General features: G+C 47.3%; 1 protein-coding gene and 1 pseudogene across 1 annotated transcript in view; one reads left to right on the forward strand and one right to left on the reverse strand.

The window, feature by feature from the left end:
• Positions 1-19,694, reverse strand: part of DTNB (dystrobrevin beta) — a 262,585-nt gene extending 242,891 nt beyond the window's left edge. The window contains exons 1-2 of the mRNA XM_045979060.1: positions 19,439-19,694; positions 11,716-11,856 (exon numbers count right to left, since the gene is read on the reverse strand). The gene's annotated coding sequence lies outside the window, so the exon portion shown is untranslated. The remainder of the gene's footprint in view (positions 1-11,715; positions 11,857-19,438) is intronic.
• LOC123925630 lies at positions 8,969-9,602 on the forward strand (annotated as a pseudogene).
• Positions 19,695-20,040: the final 346 nt, after the last annotated feature.

A 20,040-nucleotide genomic window follows, 5' to 3' on the forward strand; every position in this document is an offset into this window, starting at 1 on the left:
AGCATCCAGCTCTTGATTTCTGTTCAGGTTGTGATCTCAGGCTCGTGAGATCAAGCCCCAGCTTGGGCTCTGTGCCGGGAATGGAGCCTGCTTAGGATTCTCTCTCTCTCTCTCTCCTTCTCCTACTCCCTCTCCCACCCACACCACCCCACGCACACATGCATGCCCTCTTTCTCTTAAAAAAAACAAAAACAAAAAACAAAAACCAGATGGAGCATATACAATAACATGGAGGAAACTTGAAAACATGCCAAGTGAAAGAAACCAGTCACAGAGGACCAAATACTATATGATTCTACTAATTACGGGGGTGGGGGCGATATACCGAATGGACAAATTGACAGAGACAGAAAGTAGGTTGGTGGTTGGTAGTCAGCTGGAGGGGTTGGAAGGATTGCAAGAGAACAGCTAACAGGTATGGGATTACTTTTTGAGTCAATGAAAATGTTCTAAAAGATTGCAGTGATTGCTTTGTTAAAAATAAAAATAATTGGGGCGCCTGGGTGGTACAGTGGGTTAAAGCCTCTGCCTTCAGCTCAGGTCATAATCCCAGGGTCCTGGGATCGAGCCCCACATCCAGCTCTCTGCTCAGCAAGGAGCCTGTTTCCTCCTCTCTCTGCCTGCCTCTCTGCCTACTTGTGATCTCTCTCTGTCAAATAAATAAATAAAATCTTTTAAAAAAATTTTTTTAATTAAATAAATAAAAATAATTTTGTAAAAAGCCAAAAATAAGTAAATAAATAAATAAAATGATTATGGTGATGGGTACACAAGTCTATGATTATACTAAACCACTGAATGGTACACTTTTTTTTTTTTAAGCTTTTATTTAATTATTTATTTATTTGACAGACAGATCACAAGTAGGCAGAGAGGCAGGCAGAGAAAGGAAGGGAAGCAGGCTCCCGGCTGAGCAGAGAGCCCGACGCAGGGCCCGATCCCAGAACCCCGGGACCATGATCTGAGCCGAAGGCAGAGGCTCTAACCCACTGAGCCACCCAGGTGCCCCTGAATGGTGCACTTTAAATGGATGAATTGAAAGGTATCTGAGGGGTGCCTCTGAGGCCTGCCTCTCTGCCTGCTTGTGATCTCCATCTGTCAAAAAAATAAATAAATAATTCTAAAAATAATAATAATAATTTAAAAAAAAGAAATGTATCTGAATGATGTCTCAATAAATCTGGTAAAACAATCCTGAAAGACACGAAAGTATACTTGAAAGAGACATCCTCTGGTTTTTGTTTAAAGAGCTCAACATCATTAAGATGACAGTTTTCCTTATATTAACATATAAATTTAACAAGATTCTCCCAAAATGGAAAAAAGTTTTTTTCTTGTTTTCTGAAGCTAGACAAATTGATCCCAAAGTTCTTGTGGAAAAACAAGCACTTGGGAACAGCTGTAGAACACTGAAAAGACATATGAGAGAAGACCAGCTCTACGATGGGGCCTCTTGGTTGAAAACAGTGTGATTCTGGCACATGAATAGGCTGACCGGTAGAACCGAGTGGGAGGCACAGAAGTTAGTCCAACTACATGTGAATTCTAGTACGTGAGAAGCAGTCAAATAAGACAAAGAAGGACTTTTTATTACGGTGTTGGGACGACCGTTCAGCCATACACAGCCTCACTCTCTTGGTGAGCTTATGGAAACACAAATATTACTGGAGGGAATGGGAAATAGTACAACCCCTTTGGAGGGGAGTTTGCCAATATCTAACGAATGGTCTGTGCATTTACCTTTTTTTTTTTTTTCCTATGTTTATTTATGAGAGAGAGAGAGAATGGTGGGAGAAGGAGGGAGAGGCTGAGGGAGAGGGAGAGAGAGTCTTAAGCAGACTCCATGCTGAGTGTGGGGCCAGACGCAGGGCTCAATCTCATGACCCTGAGATCACAGCACGAGCCAAAACCAAGAGTCAGATGCTTAACTGACTGGGCCACACAGGTGCCTCTGTGCATTCAACTTTCAACCCAGCACTCCAACTTCTAGGAACTTACTCTAAAGATATCTCCAGAAATAATATGTTCACCTGCATAGGTATGCTTCTTCACTGTACCATGACTCTTACATGCAGAGCATCAGAAGCTACCTAAATGCCTGAACAGAGAGGACTGGTTGAGTAAACTTACAATGGACTCCTAGGAAGCAATAAAAAGGAATGAGGAATATCTTTATGAACTGACTCACTAATTTCCAGGGTATATTATTAAGATCTTTTTAAAATTTTATTTTATTATTATTTTTTAAGATTTTTATTTATTTATTTATTTGTTAGACAGAGAGAGAGAGAGAGCACAAGCAGGGAGAGCAGCAGACACAGGGAAAAACAGGCTCCCCACTAAGCAGGGAGCCCCATGCAGGACTCTGATCCCAGGACCCTGAGATCATGACCTGAACCGAAGGCGAACACTTAATGGACTGAGCCACCCAGGCGCCCCATATTAAATTTTAAAAGCAAAGTGCAAAAGGAAATGTATAGTATGTTACCTTTTGTGTAGTAAAGATAAGAAATTAGAAAATAAAATGGATTTGATTCTTTCAATAAAAGATCATCACAAGAACAATAAACCAGAAAACAATAAAATTGGTTGCTGGGCACCTGGGTGGCTCAGTCGTTAAGCGGCTGCAGTTCAGGTCATGATCCCAGAGTTCTGGGATCGAGGCCCACATCGGGCTCCCTACTAGGTGGGAAGACTGATTCTCCCTCTCCCACTCACCCTGTGTCTCTCTCTGTCAAATAAGTAAATAAAATCTTAAAAAAACCTAAAAAAAAAAAAAACTGGTTGCCTGTAAGGAATTGGGTGAAGGAATAGGCAGAAAGGATACAAGAGGGAGAGACAATTTTGGGGATATCTTTTGGGATAGTTTTGGCTTCTGGAAACATGTTAATGTTACATACATTCAAAAATAAAATTAAGGGGCACCTGGCTGCTCAGTTGGAGGAGCATTTAACTCTTGATCTCAGGGTTGTGAGTTCGAGCCCCATGTGGAGTACAGAGATTACTTAAATAAATAAAACTGTAAAAAATCACAATAATAATAAAATTAAATAAAACTAAATCCACAAGCATAAGAAAAAATTAAAAACCTGTAACTAGATGCAAACAGAAACAAATAAACCCAAATGTGTGTCAAGTGAGTGACTTAACCACATGAAGAGGAAGACAAAAGTAAACCAAGATATTTCATATAGAGTACTTAGATACACCTCCAGTTGAATACAGATTACCAGCTGGGAAAAAAAGAATACCAGGAAAAGACAAAACACAGCGGCCAATAAACATTTAAAATATTATCTTTATTGCTAAGATTTATAAGTTAAATTAGAAAAATCTTTGATATTTAATATCCAATGTTAAAGAATTTTTGAAGAAATATAAATTATAGGACCTTTCTGAAAAGTGATTTGGAAATATATATCATTTTTTAAATTTTATTTATTTATTTGACAGAGAGAGCGATCACAAATAGGCAGAGAGGCAGGCAGCGAGAGACAGGGAAGCAGGCTCCCTGCTGAGCAGAGATGCGGGGATGGATCCTAGGACCCTAAGACCATGACCTGAGCTGAAGGCAGACGCTTAACCCACGGAGCCACCAATGCACCCCAATCATTTTTTTTTAATGTTGATATCCTTTGACCCAGAAATCCAAATTCTTGCCGTCTCTTTGACAAAAACACTCGGCAATGTGTAATTAAATTTATACATTAGGATATCTTACCAGAATTACTTCTAAAACTGAAATTGAAAAAAAAAAAAAAAAACAGGCAGAAGACGTCAATTGAATTACAAGATATCCATTAAATGGAAGATGTCACCACCATGAAAATGATAGTATAAAAGAATGTTTCGTGTCCTAGGAAAGTATAAAATGGTATGTGTAGTACAATTCAGATTTTGCTGAATAATATTTGTGAGAGACAAACCACCCCTAGCGGAAAAGGCTCAAAAGTATAAGCAGACATTTTATAGGAGGGTAAACACATATGGCAAGTCAATGCACGGAAAGATCCTCAAGTTCATTAGTATTCAGGAAAATGCAAATTATTACTACAATGTTATAAATCTACTAGAAAGGCAAAAGTTTTAAAGTCTGACAATTCCAGGGGTGCCTGGGTGGCTCAATCTGTTGGGCATCTGCCTTCAACTCAGGCTCAGGTCATGATCCTAGGGTCCTGGGATCGAGCCCCACGACTGGTTCCCTGCTTCTCCCTCCCCTTCTGCCTTCTGCTCCCTCGGCTTGTGCGCTATCTCTGTCAAATAAATAAATAAAATCTTAAAAAAAAAAAAAAAAGTCTGACAATTCCAAATTTCAGACAGGAGGCTGATCAAATGGAAACATTCTTTATAGCCAAAGATTTCACCCCAAAGACACTCTTGACACATGTACCAAAATGACAAAATACTGAGAACAATTCAAGTGACTAGCGAGAAATGAACAAACACATAAATTATGTGCAACTCGACAACGGAAGTACCGGATAGCAGTCACAAGGAAAAAACTCCAGTGACACAACCCAGCATGGATAAAGTGAGCCCATGTGTTTTTTTGAATGAAAAAAGCAAGAGACATATGATGACAGCATGGTACTGTTTTTATAAAGCTTAAATTCAAGTAAACCCAAATAATTTATAAAATCACTTTTATAAAGCAAGGGAATAATAAACCCAGACTCGGAGAAAATAATTACCCCAAGGGAGGAAAGCTGGGAAAGCAGTTATGTAAATGACAATTATTACCAATTATTCATATTGTTCGGCTTCTTGGTGTTTGTGTTAAAAGAGATAGAGGGAAAGAGTATTATAGGGGTGTGTGTGTAAGTGTGTGTGTGTGTGTGTGTGTTGTGTTTCCTGAAGAAAAAACTGGAAGAATAAAAACCAAATATTAGCAGAGATTATCTCTGGGGGGTAGGATTAGGAGTGCTTTTAATTTTCTTTGTATTTGTTTATATTTTCCAACAGTCTTAAACGAATATGCACTTTTTTGAAGAAAGGAGAATTTTATTTTATTTATCTTTTTACTTTGTTTTGTATTTATTTGACAGAGATCACAAGTAGGCAGAAAGGCAAGTCGGCGGGGGTGGGAAGCAGGCTCCCTGCTTAGCAGAGAGTCCAATGTGGGCCTTGATCCCAGGACCCTGAGATCATGACCTGAGCCGAACGCAGAGGCTTAACCCACTGAGCCACCCAGGTGCCCCAAATGTGCACTTTTTTGAAAACAGGAAAAAATATTTTTCAAAATCTATCTTTAGAGCCTGTCCCATTTGCATTCTGCAGTCTGAACATCCAAGTCTTAGCTTCCACGGTTATAAATGATCCGAGGAAGAGGTACGCAGCAGAATCCCCAAGGTCATCTGTGACACCAAGTTTGGCCAGGTAGTGAGCTCACAGGGGTGGAAATAAAGCTGCAGAAGGATGTTAGCGAGCTGCGTGGGAGGGCAGACACCTGCCAGCTGAGAGTCCGTGTGGGCACCAAGGAGGTAATGACATCTCAAGGAAAAGAATTTAAGGGACCTGAAAACCATTTTTTGACGTTACGAATCCACTGCCTTGCCTTGCCCTTTACCCCCTGCCAAAAATCCCTGATAACATGTAGATACGCATACTGGAAACAAAATATCACAATCCCATCCTTGTATCAAATGACAGGAAACTGACACCATAATGTGTGTCATTCTGTTCTCTGGCACTTACGGAGGGTCCGACAGGACTGGAAAGAGTTCAACAGAGAGTAATTAAAATGGCAAGCGGAAAGAGTGCTCTTCACATGACGACAAGCAAAAAACTGAACACTGGCCTGCAGAGGAAGACCGGGGCTCAAAGGTGACATGCCGAAGGCGTACAGAGTCGGAAAGATGCAGCCGCTGAATCTTCTGGGCCAGCAGTCAGGGGTGGCTGATGGTGGATGAAAGAGGCAAATTCGGAAGAGATTGATAGGAACTGCTGTTTTGCATGGTGGGTAGCAATGTGGAAATCCGTCCTCCTCCCACAGAGGCTGAATCATTGGTTCTCATTCTTGACCACACGTGCAGTGAAGATGGCCCAGGAGACCGACCGGGAGGCTGGAGGGTACAGGACCGCCAGGAAGAGAGACAGTACTGAGACCGTGGTAATCTTGTCCTCGGTAAGATCTGGTGAGGTCTGAGAGTCTGGGACGAATTGCACAGAAAACCTGACGAATGAAGCTTTCTGAGATGCACATTATAGACAACAGGTTTGCTTTTCAACAGAACTGTCCTTGGGCGTCGTGCTGGGGGGTGTACTGGACCCAACAGGCAGTGACACGGAGCCGCCCACTGGGGTATTTTCCATGTGCCAATGGTCACAGGAAGAGCTCCCATTCTGCCATGCTGTGGAAAGCTCAGGAGGCCAGAGCCTAAATGATACACTAAAGATCCTCAAGAAATCCCCCAGGAGGGGCGCCTGGGTGGCTCAGACGGTTAAGCATCTATCCGACTCTCGGTTCGGCTTAAGTCATGGTCTCAGGGTCCTGACATCGAGCCCCATATCGGGCTCCACACTCAGCACAGAGTCTGCTTGTCCCTCTCCCTCCGCTCTTCCCCCTGCTCTCTCCCTCCCTCTCACTCATAAATAAATAAAATCTATTAAAAAAAAGAAAAAAGAAAAAAAAAGAATTCCCCCAGGAAGGCAACCCAGAGGCCACAGCATCAACGGAAGGTAACTCCTAGGTTTGGGGGGTTTACCAAAGACTAATTATTTATGTAGTGTTTTCAGATACCTCAAAAGATCAACAATTTCTGTATTGACTAAACTTTCTAAAGTGGCTCAAAGTTGTAAATTCAGCTGTTCTCAAGCTGGCTGCCTACCGATCACCTGGTATATTTTTTTTAAAAATCCCTCCATCTATGTGTTGTAATGGGCACTGGGTATTATATAAGACTGGTGAATCACAGACCTGTACCCCTGAAACAAGTAATCCATTATATGATCATTGATTGAATTAAAATCAATTAATTAATTGATTAAAAAAGAAATGTCTCCGTGTCAGGCCCATCCTACATGAACTGGATTTTTCTCAAGTGCCTGCGAACGATAGAATGTGTAGCCGACGCGGAGAACCACTGAGCTTCTCCATTTGTCAAAGTTAATTATTTGAAGAGATTCTGATTGTAGGAAGAGGGCAAAGGGCACTTGCAGACCAGCTCAGTGGAAGGAGGAAGGCAACTCTGCCAGCTCGCTAGAGCCCACATGGGCCCGAGTGCCCCCCCACCACCACTGGCTGTTCCCTCGTGGGTGACTGGGGCTTTATATGCCAGGAGGTCCCCAGACAGCCTTGGACACAGGAATAGAAGTTTTTCCGGTCCCTTTTACCACATAGGGAAGAAAGAGAAGAGAACTGTGCATGCCCAGTGCCCTTCTGAGCCCCACTTCTGGGCCCCTCTCTAGAACCAGAAAGAAGGACGCGTGAGCCCAGCAGGCCCCAGCACAAGAAAGTGCTTCCTTGTTAACCGTGCTGAGTTGTCCTGTCTTTTCTCACTTCTCAGCATTCGCTGCTTCCTTGACTTGCGGTTGGCCTCTCCAGCTCCTCGCCGCAGCACATTCGTGTTCCTCGTCTCAGCATTTCAGAGCTCAGCCTGTGGCAGCCCTCGGTGCCTTATTCCCCACCATGGATTCTTCCAGGGCCTGGGCCACCCCTGCTGAGCACTCTGGACCTCCTCAGGGGCCTCTGCGGCTTCATCTCCTGCCCTGTGAAGGGTGCTTCCAGTATGCGCTAGAACCACGGTTTGCCTAGAAAAGTTCCTCCTTTTTCTCTCACTGGGATGTTTCCATCTGTTGCAGAGATGCAGGAGCACAGAGCCCAAACGCAGAAAGGAAAAGAGTTGCCTGTTGGAACTGAGGAGCAGGGACAGCTATAGCAAACCGAGTGGAACCCCGGGAAGGCCAAGTCCCACCCTCCAGGCCAGCGGCACCATCCCAGCGGCGCCCCCTCCAGAGCTCTAGGCTCCCCCTTGGGGCGGGGCAGCTTTCCACCTCCTCTATTTCTCCCTTCTTTAACTGCCCCAAATCCCAAACCACTTCACTGCAGGGTGAGGGAAAACTCCAAAAACAAACTTCACCCACAGAGGCCATCTCAGGTACCGAGATGACCCACTGGGTCCAGTTTGATTGGCCGAGGCTTTTAAATGCATATCTGTCCTCTACTTATCTCCCCAACCTTTTTTGTTTCTGTCTCCGGATCTGCTTACTCTCTACCACACATCGAGGGCTCATTTCCTACCGTATTCATTTGATTCCAGACCTTTCCAGACGCTAATACTAGCTCATCCTCTATTGTCCACACCAATATCCATCCATACCCTGTTTCTAGATCAAGCTCAAACTTTCACCTTCTCCAAAGAGCCAGTATATTAGATCCAGCCTCCCTGCATTCTGACCACTTCTGTGTTGTATCCCCTACACCGCCAGGCCCAATGGCCATGTTCTGATTTTTGCCTTGGTTGACATGTTGATTAGTAAGTAGTTCGGGTTTTCTCATATGTGCCCATTCTGCTTCCTCAACTAGATTTCAAGTTCCTCAAAATCCAGGACTCATGGTCAGAACATGTGATGAGAGCTGTGGCCGGAAGAGATGAGAGGGAGGCCTTGGGCTTGGGTTGGGCCTCAAAGGGTCTGCACCTGGCTGGGGTGCAGGTGTTAAGTGTGATTATAATGGAGGAGACCGTATTCTGTTCGTAGACTAACATAGCTTAAACCGCATTCCCACCAGTCAGCCTCCTTTCGTGGCTCCTCAGAACTCTGGAAAAGTCATGGACCTGAGGAGATTGAGAACCTGTGTAGTACTTGGGTGTTTGGTGAGAAACATCAAGGAGGAACTCCATGCCAACGCCACACAAACTACCATGCCCTGTGCTGTGTTTCTAGAACTTTCTTACTAACTTACTTAATGAACAATTACTGTGTGCCTGGCTAGCTCAGTTGGTAGGGCATGAGACTCTTAATGAACAATTACTATGTACTAGGCTATCAATAGAATAGAAGGTCTAAAAGACAGACCTAGAAATTTCTGCTTAAAGAGGCTTATAGACTTTCCTCAGGTACACAGGAAGATGGAGGACATTCAGGCTGAGCATGCGTACCAGAAACAGCTGACCAGCTTCCAACACAAGAAGGGGGCCTGTTTGGAGAAACTGGCAAAGAGAAGCTCCTGCGATACTAAAGAAACGTCAGTCTGGGCTTTGAGATGCCCATGGAGGCCACTGAGGACACCTGTACTGACAAGAAATGGCCCTTTACTGGAGGCAGATCCCGTCTGGGGGAGCGACCAAGATGAAGACGCAAAGGCCCATTTTCACCCACCGAGACTACCTCCGCCACAACCTAAAGTACAGCTACTTCGAGAAGTGCCACCAGAACATATCCATGCACCTGTTCCCCCTTCCACGTTTCAGGGACATCCATCCAACATTGTCACTGTGGGTGTGTGCCAGCCCTTGAGCGAGACTGTGCTCTTCAGCGTGCTGAACGTCACCAAGGCCACTGGCAGCAAGAAGCCAGAAGCTCTGGGATTAGACATCTGCCCCTCCATACCCCCAAAGACAAAAAGTTATGTTCCTAGTCAAAAAGAAAGAAAGAAACAGTAGCAGCTTACAGATGGCCAGTGAGTTATACAGAAATGACCGTTAAAGAGAGACTGTGTTGGGCGCCTGGGTGGCTCAGTGGGTTAAGCCTCTGCCTTCGGCTCAGGTCATGATCTCAGCGTCCTGGGATCGAGCCCCACATCAGGCTCTCTGCTCAGCAGGGAGCCTGCTTCCCCTTCTCTCTCTGCCTGCCTCTCTGCCTACTTGTGATGTCTCTCTCTGTGTGTCAAATAAATAAATAAAATTTTTAAAAAAATAAAGAGAGACCATGTTGAGTACATTTGAACAGAGGTCCATTGCACTAGGGGAGCCCAAAGGAGAAGACTCATTGAGTCTAAAGGCATGGTGTGGCTGACTGTAACAGTCATCGTCCGCAGGGAGTCATGCCTCATGATACCCATGCCCTTGGGTGTTGCCTTCCCCCGTCAACTCTGACTTGGCCTCGTGACTTGCATTGTCCAATGGGACATGGCGCACATACACAAGCAGAGGCTTGCACAGCAGGACTTGCTCTCATTGCCAAGTAAGGAAGCCAGCCCGGCCTCGTGAAGAGGCCAAGTGCAGGAAAACAAGAGACAGTCTTGCTGTTGGTCAGCACCCACCGCCAGACGCGGGGTAGGGCCGTCTTGGACACTCCAGTCCCGTTGACCTTGCAGTTATCGTGACGCCCTAAGAATGTGCCCTAGTAAAACCAACCGAGGAGCTTCCCAGCCCTCAACCCACAAACATGAGAGAAACAATAATATGGTTTTAAGACTCTAAGTTTGGAGTGATTCGTTATGCACTAATGGATAGTGTATAGAACTAAGGTAGCACCATAACAAAAGCACAAAACACGCAGTATTGGCTTTGGATCGCGTGGCAAAAGGAGGCTGGGAGGGGGCAGGGAGCCTGGGAGCTCAGGCTGGAGGTCTCGGGGGAATTTTACTGAAGGGGGCAAGGCAGCCACCTGTGTCTTCTAGCAGTGAAACAGGAGTAGTGACAGTAGTCCCACAAAACGGTCCCCAGCAGGAAATTGGAAGGTAGAAAACTTCCCTAATAAGTTTATGAATCTGGCTCAAGGAATTTCCTGGCAGAATGTTAAAAGTGTAAATTGTCTTTTTTTTTTTTTTTTTAGAGGCTTTTGCTCTAAGGGACTGGAAGGAGGAATTGTTCAGTGTCCCATAGGAATTTGGAAGACAGGAGGTGGGGGGTACTGGCTTCCAAAATTAGGTGTTTCAGGTGCCTGGGTGGCGCCCCCGGGTGAAGCATCTGACCCCTGTTTCAGCCCAGGTCATGATCTCAGGGTCGTGGGAATGAGATCAGCCTCAAGGGCTCCTGGCCCAGGAGGAAGTCTGCTTGACATTCCTCTCTTCCTTCTCCCTCTGCCCCTCCCCCTGCTCACTCTTGCATGCTCTCTGTCTCTAAAATAATAGTAATAATAATAATAAATAAATGTTTTGTATTTCCAGTCTCTCTAATCCACAAGTTTCCAAGAAAGACATGGCTTCAAGGTAGAGACCAAATTAAGTTTGAGGCTGTGACTCTTTGTTAAGACCTCAGAAAGAGGGCGCCTGGGTGGCTCAGTGGGTTAAGCCTCTGCCTTGGGCTCAGGTCATGATCTCAGGGTCCTGGGATCGAATCCCAAGTCGGGCTCTCTGCTTGTTAGGGAGCCTGCTTCCTCCTCTCTCTCTGCCTGCCTCTCTGCCTATTTGTGATCTCTCTCTGTCAAATAAATAAATAAAATCTTTAAAAAAGAAAAAAAAACTCAGAACAGTACGAGGTGGTACCCAGTAGCCCTCCCCAGACCCAAAAATCATAAACTCGGAGTCCCATAGCCTCCAACAAGGTGCCCAAAGTGAAGAGAGAACCATCTCCAAATTAATTGCGGGAATGGCTTTTGTCTAACCAGCAGACTCTTTTCTGGCACTGTTCTGGGGGGTCATTGGACAGGGGGTTCTACTGCAGAAAGCAGGATAAGGGCCCCTCAGCCACAGGCACAGCTATTCCTGACCAGGAAGAGTATCTCAGAAGGCAGAGCCCAAGCCCAGATGGCAAAGCAAAGAAGCACCAAGAACAATGGACGGAGTGGTCATTCCCAGCAGCCCACAGGGCCCCTGGGCAGGAGCACACTTACCTGCAAAGTAGAGAGCCTTGACCGCCCAGCTCCTGCTCTTTTCAGAGCTGCACCATGGCTGTGGGTCTCCTGCTGCAGCCGCTTTGGAGGTGAGTACTTACAAGGTCATCCTGCCCCCTCTCACCATCGTTTGTTGGGTGTCTGGAGAAAAGGAGGTAGTTTACTATTCAAGCTCACAGTCCCCGGACCAGGAGCTGCAGAGGCACAGCACCTGTGGAGTCTGCACGCCCCGGGACCCGATCTGATCTGGAGGCCCTGCGCCGTGAGCCTGGGGTGTGATCAGATGAGGTGTGAGGGCACCAGGAGCAGAGAGGGGATTTTGCACGTGGGAACAATGGGAGCCATTTGTTTGAGGAAGCGTCCCCTGAGTCATGCCTCCCAGTATACCGACTGTGCATGTCTCCCTCTCCCAGAGACTCTGAGTGTGGCCTTGTGATTTGCTCTGGCCAACGGGACAACGTCAGACCAGAGGCTTGACAAGCATGTGCCCATTAGAACACCGCCCGGGGCACCTGGGTGGCTCAGTGGGTTAAGCCTCTGCCTTCTGCCCAGGTCATGATCTCAGGGTCCTGGGATCAAGCCCCGCATCGGGCTCTCTGCTCAGCAGGGAGCCTGCTTCCCCCTCTTTCTCTGCCTGCCTCTCAGTCTACTTGTGATCTCTCTCTCTCTCAAATAAATGAATAAAATAAAAAAAAAAAAGAGGTGCTTCACCTTTAAAAAAAAAGAACACTGCCCGCGCCCATTGGGCCCGCCGGTGGAGGAGAGGCCACAGGAAGGGGAACTGAGATGCCCCAGGTGTGAGCCAACAAGTGCCAGAGATCTTGACGGTCAGCCCTCCTACCCCTGTTGAATGAGTGTTTTCAGGTGAAACCAGCATTGAAAAGGCTCAATCCACAGAATGACGGGAAATTATAAATAACTGTTAGTTTGCGGGGCTCCTGGGTGGCTCAGTGGGTTAAGCGTCTGCCTTGGGATCAGCTAATGATCTCAGGGTCCTGGGATCAAGTCCTGAATCAGGTTCCCTGCTCAGCGGGGAGCCTGATTCTCCCTCTCCCTCTGCCTGCTGTTCCTGTCTTGTGCTCTCTGTCAAATGAATAAATAAAATCCTAAAAAATAATAATAATAATAATCATTAGTCTGAGTAAAAAGTTGCAGGCACCGATAGATAACTGACACATAGGAAGATTTTTAAAGCCTTCTTGGAGGAGCTAGTACTGAAAGATCAGAGAGGGTGAGCACAGATAAAGCTGGAGAAAGGTTATTCCTAGCATGGCAAGGTAGGAGTCTAAGCGGAGGCAAGGGGGAAGGGAAGGACAGGGAGTGACAGGCTACTTCATGATTAATACTCCAGTTGGCCAGAACCACCCCCAGAAGGAGGAAGGGAGCCCCCACTTTTTTTTATTTGACAGAGATCACAAGTAGGCAGAGAGGCAGGCAGAGAGAGAGGGGGAAGCAGGCTCCTGTTGAGCAGAGAGCCCGATGCAGAGCTCGATCCCAGGACCCTGACACCATGACCTGAGCCAAAGGCAGAGGCTTTAACCCACTGAGCCACCCAGGTGCCCCAACGGAGCTCCCTTTTAGAAGCAGCACCAGTCAGTCTTTCATTATCCATCAGAGGTCTTGGCTTAGCTGTGGGGTCTTAAATGTCTGGAGCTTTCCCGCTTCTCCTGCCCCAGCAAACGCAGTGCAAGAGATTCTCTGGGTGGTACAGTCAGGGGACAAACACGCACTGTCACTTCTCTGCTGTGCGTTAACAGGAAAGAAACAAACACCCAGACTGGGGCCCCTGCATGGCTCAGTTTTTAAGCATCTGCCTTCGGCTCAGATCACGATCCCAGGATCCTGGGATGGAGCCCCACATCGGGTCACCTTGCTCTGTGGGAAGCCTGTTTCTCCCTCTCCCACTCCCCCTGCTTCTGTTCTCTCTCTCTGCCAAATAATAAATAAATAAAATCTTTTTTAAAAAAACAAAAAACAAACACCCAGACTGCACCAGCTGGGCGTGCAGAGGGCTCGAGGACCAGGGAATCAAGGATTGTTTTCCAGCCATGCAAGGATGAACGCTGTACGTAATTTCTCTGGGGTTCGTGCTTTGTTCGTAAAATGAGAGGTGTCCTCCAGCTCTGAAAGCCTAAGGTTCTAGGAAGGTATTTTAATGCATAAATAAACATGTATGTGCCTCCCCGTAATAAGCAGTAGAGGGCCTCCTGGGTGGCTCAGTCAGTTGAGCATCCGACTCTTGATTTCAGCTCGGGTCGTGATCTCAGGGTCCTAGGATCCAGGCCCCATGCTGGACTCCATACTCAGTTGGGAGTTTCCTTGGGATCCTCTCCATCTCCCTCTGCCCCTCCCCCAGCTCACGGGCACACAATCTCTCTACCTAACAAATAAATCTTTTTAAAAAATGCATTCAAATATTGTTGAATCTGAGTAAGCCTTAGCAATAGCATGGATGTGGTATCACTGAAATGCTGTGATCTGTAGGTCAGTACAATTGGATTTTGGAATCCAATAGGGGAATAAGAATTGAGAGTCATGAAAATGTTTGTCCTTTGACTTTGTCATCCCATTCTTGGGAATTTATCCCAAGGAAATAATTAAACATATTATAAAAGCTATGGGCATCAACTCCAATGTAAAAAAAACAAACAAACCGGAAACACTCTAAATATCTGATAAAAAGCATAAATAAATTATTGTGTAGGCAATATCCTACAGCCATTACAAGAGCTATTATAAAAGGTGTAAAATCACAGGAGAGTGTTCGTGATTTCACAATTAGTGGAAAAGGCTATATATATGCACGTATCTCTCTCATATTACAGCAACTCTATAAAAATAGACTGCATATGGACACAGCTAGAAAGAAACATGCAAATATGAAAATAGTTGTATAAAAGAGCTGAGATCATGGTGAAGGTTTTTCTTATTTCTTATAGGTTGCCTTTATAGTAAAGTGTTTTTAAACCCCGTTATTGGACGCCTTGGTGGCTCAGGCGATTGCCTTCCACTCAGGTCATGATCCTGGAGTCCGAGGATCAGGTCTGTATCAGGCTATCTGCTCAGCTGGGAGTCTGCTTCTCCCTCTGACCCTCCCCCTCTCTCTCAAATAAGTAAAATCCTAAAAAAAAAAAAACCAAAAAGCCATTATCTCTGCTCTTCACTCTGGTGACTAATCAGGTGTTTCAGTGGGAGCAAGAGAACAGGAAAGCCCACCATACGCACTCTGGGGGTGCCCTGGGGTCCTCCAAGCAGTAGGAGCCTTGACACAGGCCAAGGCCTCTCCTGGGAGCATCCAGGAGGCCCCCGTGACCCAGAGGGGCTGACTGGAGTCCCTTAGCTAAGAAAGGGTACCCAGGCCACCTATAGCCCCATCCAAGAGGGTAACTCAGGAAGAAAGTATAACAAGGCAATTGTGAGACACCCTGTCTCTCTGTCAAGATGGTTCTTTCAAGATGGTTCTGGCAGGAGACCTGAAAACAACACAACCACATGGCCCAAGAAGTGACCTGACCAAGACGTTTTGCTACCGGAAACCAGAGAGAGACACTGACGGAAATGACATCACCTCACCACCGCCCCCATCTGAATGTGAGATTGTCTTCTGTCAAAGAAACCGTGTTTTCGGGGCGCCTGGGTGGCTCAGTGGGTTAAAGCCTCTGCCTTCGGCTCAGGTCATGATCCCAGAGTCCTGGGATCCAGCCCCGCATCAGGCTCTCTGCTCAGCAGGGAGCTTGCGTCCTCCTCTCTCTCTCTGCCTGCCTCTCTGCCTGCCTGTGATCTCTGTCTGTCAAATAAATAAATAAAATCTTAAAAAAAAAAAGAAACCGCGTTTTTGAGCATCTACTTTGCATAAGACACTCAAGAGGATACAAAGATGACTACGACAGGGTTGTGCTGCAAGGAGCTTGCAAGGAGCTTGGGGGAGGGGAGGAAGGGGGAGACACACAGAGACAGAGAGAGAGGTTTAGGCTGCAGGACAGAATATTTACCAGGGGGACAAACCACCGCTACCAAAGTCAGCAGGAAGAAAAGATCATGTCCAGCCAGAAGGGTCCCTGGCCCTGCGCCTTAAAGGATGGGTTTTGTCAGAGATGATCCTTGGGGAGGTGTTTCGGGCTGAGGAGCCAGTGGAAGCCGAAAAGGCAAAGGTGGGGGAAGGACCCTGGGGCATGTGGGCAGCACTGAGCACGCGGTGAGGCTGGATCGGAACTCACGGAGCGAGGGAAGCCAGAGATTTGCAGGGAAAGGGGATTGGAGCGGGAGGTGGGGGGGGGGGGGGGGAGCGGGTAGTCAGAGCAGGGAAGACAAGAAGGAGCATCCGTGCCAGGGAGGGGCAAAGAGAGCTGGATGGGGCTGGGGTGTCGGTAGCCCAACAGAAAGGAAAAGACCTTAGGAGGACTGCAGGGGCAGAAACAGATGGGGCTTGGTGACTGGCTGGTGTCCGGTGGGAGGAAGGAGCCATAGATAAGCCCGGGGCTTCAAGCCCAGGAGACTGAGGGCTGGGGATGCTGACAACAGGGACAGGAAACCCGGAAGAATGGGCTGGAGTGGGAGGTGGAAGGGAAGGTTTAGCTCAGGATGCAGTGAGGCCAACACGGGGCTTGCTAGAGCAAGTCCGGGCTACCTTTGAGAGCTAGCCCTTCAGCTGGAGAGCGGGAGCTGTCGTGCCTGACAAGAGGGCTGAAGGCAGAACCCCATGGCCCCATCGGGTAGGCAGCCAGAGGAGAAGAAGCAAGTGATGGAGAAAGCGGCGGGACAGAGGGTGCAGAGGAGAGCAGCGTCCCTGGGCTGGGATGGAAGGTGGGGACCGTGATGTGCAAGCCAGGCCAGTCTGGGGGTCCCAAATGAGCACTGGAGGGAGAGGACCAGAAACCAGGCTGTAAGAAGTTGAGAGGACCGTCACAAAGTGGGGACAGACTCTGACAACTATTTTGTTAAGTTTGGCAGTAAGGAGAAGGGAGTTAGGCGACCCCCTGCATGGGGCAGGATCAAGGGAAGGTTTTTTTTTAGGGTGTGCACCTTCGAGCATGCTTGTCGGTGAAATGATGCTGCCGATGGTGGGGAGAGGGAATGGAGGGGGTAGTGGGGGAGTCAGGCGTAACAGAAGAGGGATCCCGAGGCTCCAAGACGATGCTGCTGAGAGAAACTTAAAAAAGAAAGAAGAAGGAGAAGGAGGAGGAGGAGGAGGAGGAGAAAGAAGAAGACAAGGAAGAAAGAAGAAGACAGATGACGACGGAGAGGGAAAAGGAGAAGAAGAAGAACAAGAGGAAGAAGGAGAAGGAGAAACTTTTTTTAAATGACAGCAACTTCCTTCAGGCAAACCTCATTCAGAACCTTCTATCTAAAATCACTGATGCTGGGATGCCTGGGTGGCTCAGCTGGTTGGACGACTGCCTTCTGCTCAGGTCATGATCCCGGAGTCCCAGGATCGAGTCCCATATCGGGATCCCAGCTCCACAGGGAGTCTGCTTCTCCCTCTGACCTTCTCCTCTCTCATGCTCTCTCTCACTGTCTCTCTCTCAAATAAATAAATAAAATCTTTGAAAAGATAAAATAAAATAAAATCACTGATGCTGAGTTGAAATAGAGTAAGTTGAAATAGAGAACCAGGGGGCCATGGAAGCCTCTCGTTCTCCTGGGGTGTCAGCTCCAAACAAAACAGCAAAGGAGAGGGCACCTGGTGGCTCAGTGGGTTAAAGCCTCTGCCTTCGGCTCAGGGTCCTGGGATCGAGCCCTGCATTGGGCTCCTTGCTCGGCGGGGAGCCTGCTTCCTCCTCTCTCTCTGCCTGCCTCTCTGCCTACTAGTGATCTCTCACTGTCAAATAAATGAATAAACTCTTTAAAAAATTTTTTTAAAAGTAGCAAGGGAGGAGATGAGATGGAGGAAAATATAATGAAGTTAGTGAGGGAGAATTGGGGAGATTTAGCTGCAGGCATGATGTGGGTGTTGAAAAACTGAAAACTTGACAAAAGAGAGAATTTGGAAGAGTCATAGTGCAGAAAAACAAGTTACTGATGGTACTTGAGCCGGAAAGCCTGGGATTCCCGGGCAACACAAAGGTCCTCGCTGAGCTGGATCTTGGATGAGAAGTGCAGCTAGCCAGCGCACCCGTGACGCTGAGGACCCAGGTCAGCAGAGGACAAGTGTGATGGGAGGCTGGGGCATAAGGGGCTCTCAGGAGCTTTCAAGGACCTGGCCAAGAGAGCCAGCCTTTCCGAGGGTCCCCTTTCTGCCAAGCCAAAGAGCAGGGCTTTCCTGGGTGCCCAGGGCAGTGCTCCCTCCGCTGCGGTCAGTAGGAGATGAAGCTCCTTTCAGGGACAGGTCACCGACAATTTTAGACTGAAATTTTCAGGGTGGTGTTTAACACAATTTTTTTAAATTATGGCAAACTGTATATAACAGCAAATTCGCCATTTTAGCCTTTGTAAAGAGTTTAGTTCTGGGCACCTGGGTGGCTCAGTGGGTTAAGCCTCTGCCTTTGGCTCAGGTCATGATCTCAAGGTCCTGGGATGGAGCCCTGCATTGGGCTCTCTGCTCAGCAGGGAGCCTGCTTCCCTCCCCCCCTCACTGCATGCCTCTCTGCCTGCTTATGATCTCTGTCAAATAAACAAATAAATCTTAAAAAAAAAAAAAGAGTGTGGTGCTGGGGCATTGAACATTTGACATTGTGGAATCATCATCACCATCTATTTCCAGAACCTTCCCATCATCCCCAGCTGAAACTCTGTACCCATTAGACACCAGTTTTCCCATTTTCCCTCCACCTCAGTCCCTGGTAACCACTGTTCTTACTTTCTGTCTCTAAGAATTTGATTTCTCCTATCTCCCTTGGGGAAACCATATAATATTTGTCTTTTTGTGACTGGCTTATTTCACTTAGCATAATGTCTTCAAGGTTCATCCGTGTTGTAGCGTGTGCTAGGATTTCTGCCCCTGTTAAGCCTGAATAATATTATATTTATGGGAGTGCCTGGGTGGCTCAGTCAGTTAGGCATCTGCCTTCGGCTCAGGTCATGGTCCCACAGTCCTGGAATCGAGTCCAGCATTGGGCTCCCAGACCAACAGGAGTCTGCTTCTCCCTCTCCCTCTGTTCTTGTGCTCTTTCTCTCAAGTAAATAAATAAACTTTTAAAAAAATATGTTGCATTGAAAAAAATATACTGCATTGGATGGATATGCATTTTGTTCATGCGTTCCTCGGTGAGCGGACACGTGGGTCGACGGCAGCACTGGGCTGCTGTGAACAACGCTGCTGGGAGCTTTGTTGGTACTTGTTCAGTCTCTGTTTTCAGTGCTGTGCATGTACCCAGGAGTGGAACTGTCCGCGATGTGTTCTTCAAACAATATACATGACCGAATAAAAACAGACCAATACAACTTGGACCGAAATGGGTGATGCCGGACGTGTGGGGGCTTGGAACAAGCCGATTGGCCTGGCTTGGGCTGCTGTTCACGCCCATGCCTAGAGCCCTAGACTAGGGTGCCTGGCCCTTCTTTTGGGTTTCAAGGCCTGAGCCCAGAAGGACATTGGAGCATTTCAATTCCGGGAAGGAAAGGAGCCTGCCAGATTTCCGAAGACCGTTTCTGGAGGCAGAAACGTGAAGTCCCCGGACCCGCTGTGGCTGGAGCCCAGGTGGTAAGAACAGAGCTGGTCATTCCTATAAACAAGGTCCAGCTGGGAGGAGGCACCCCAGCCTTCCCTCAATGCTCTGATTCTTACCTTAAACCCCGGGCTTGGGCATTGGCAGTCTCTGCATCCATCCGTGCTCCCTGGAGTTAGCTCCGTTGTTCTGGGCAGGGTGCTCTGTCCCCCTGATTCTATTTCCTCCTCAGCCAGTTAAGCAGCTGAAAGGATCCAGCAAGTTCGGTGTGCGGAAGTGGCTAACCCAGAATCCAGGGCATCCGAAACTGTCAGTTCATGTCGTCTTCCTTCTTTTCCCAGCTTAGTGGCTTCTTTCCCTGCCCGCCACCGGCTTCGGGACTCCAGGAGCCTAGGAACCCTCTGTTCTCTAGCAATTTCTCCCAGAGCTTTCAGCTCCCAGAAAAGAAACGAGACAGAAACACTGCACCTTTTGCCTTCTAGTGGTGAAGCAGGCCCATTGCAGGTGCGGAGGACAGACGGGGGTTCCTGTTTGATGGGCTCGAGAAGCAGAGGTCAGGTCTGGTTTACCAGTCCATGTCTGGGTCACCAGCCGTGTCTGACAGGGACTCGAGCTTGTTGCTTACTGTTATCCATGGTGAAACACGCCAGAGCAGGATAATTAGAAGCCCCCATTAAGTATACACGTTTATTTGGTTTGACCGACTGACTCCAACACTAAG

The sequence above is a fragment of the Meles meles genome, chromosome 15 (assembly GCF_922984935.1).
Source record: "Meles meles chromosome 15, mMelMel3.1 paternal haplotype, whole genome shotgun sequence".
NCBI classification, from domain to species: domain Eukaryota; kingdom Metazoa; phylum Chordata; class Mammalia; order Carnivora; family Mustelidae; genus Meles; species Meles meles.